Raw genomic sequence first — 363 nt, forward strand, 5'->3', positions numbered from 1 at the left:
TGTGCAGTGTAGAGCTTTATTGATTTCACGGAACTTTGTGAGATCACGAAGAACTTGAGTGACAGTGTTTTAGTGATTATAAAGGGAGCATGCTTTGCGCACTTTCTTGGCTGTAATCTCCTCAAAATTGCCACTTGCCATTGTTCCGCTTATACTAAATGAGATAATAGTGTAAACAGTAATCAAGAAATTTGGAGAAAACTAACATTTAATTATGTATTTTGATGATCAAAGATGAGTTTTAAGTATAAAATTAGTGACTTCATATTTCATAAATTTACATAGATCAACACTTTTGACATGGTGTGCATAAAATCGCACACACACACACACATATATACTATATATATATATATATATATA

The sequence above is a fragment of the Sinocyclocheilus grahami genome, unplaced genomic scaffold (assembly GCF_001515645.1).
Source record: "Sinocyclocheilus grahami isolate Dianchi unplaced genomic scaffold, SAMN03320097.WGS_v1.1 scaffold9323.1, whole genome shotgun sequence".
Taxonomy (NCBI): Eukaryota; Metazoa; Chordata; class Actinopteri; order Cypriniformes; family Cyprinidae; genus Sinocyclocheilus; species Sinocyclocheilus grahami.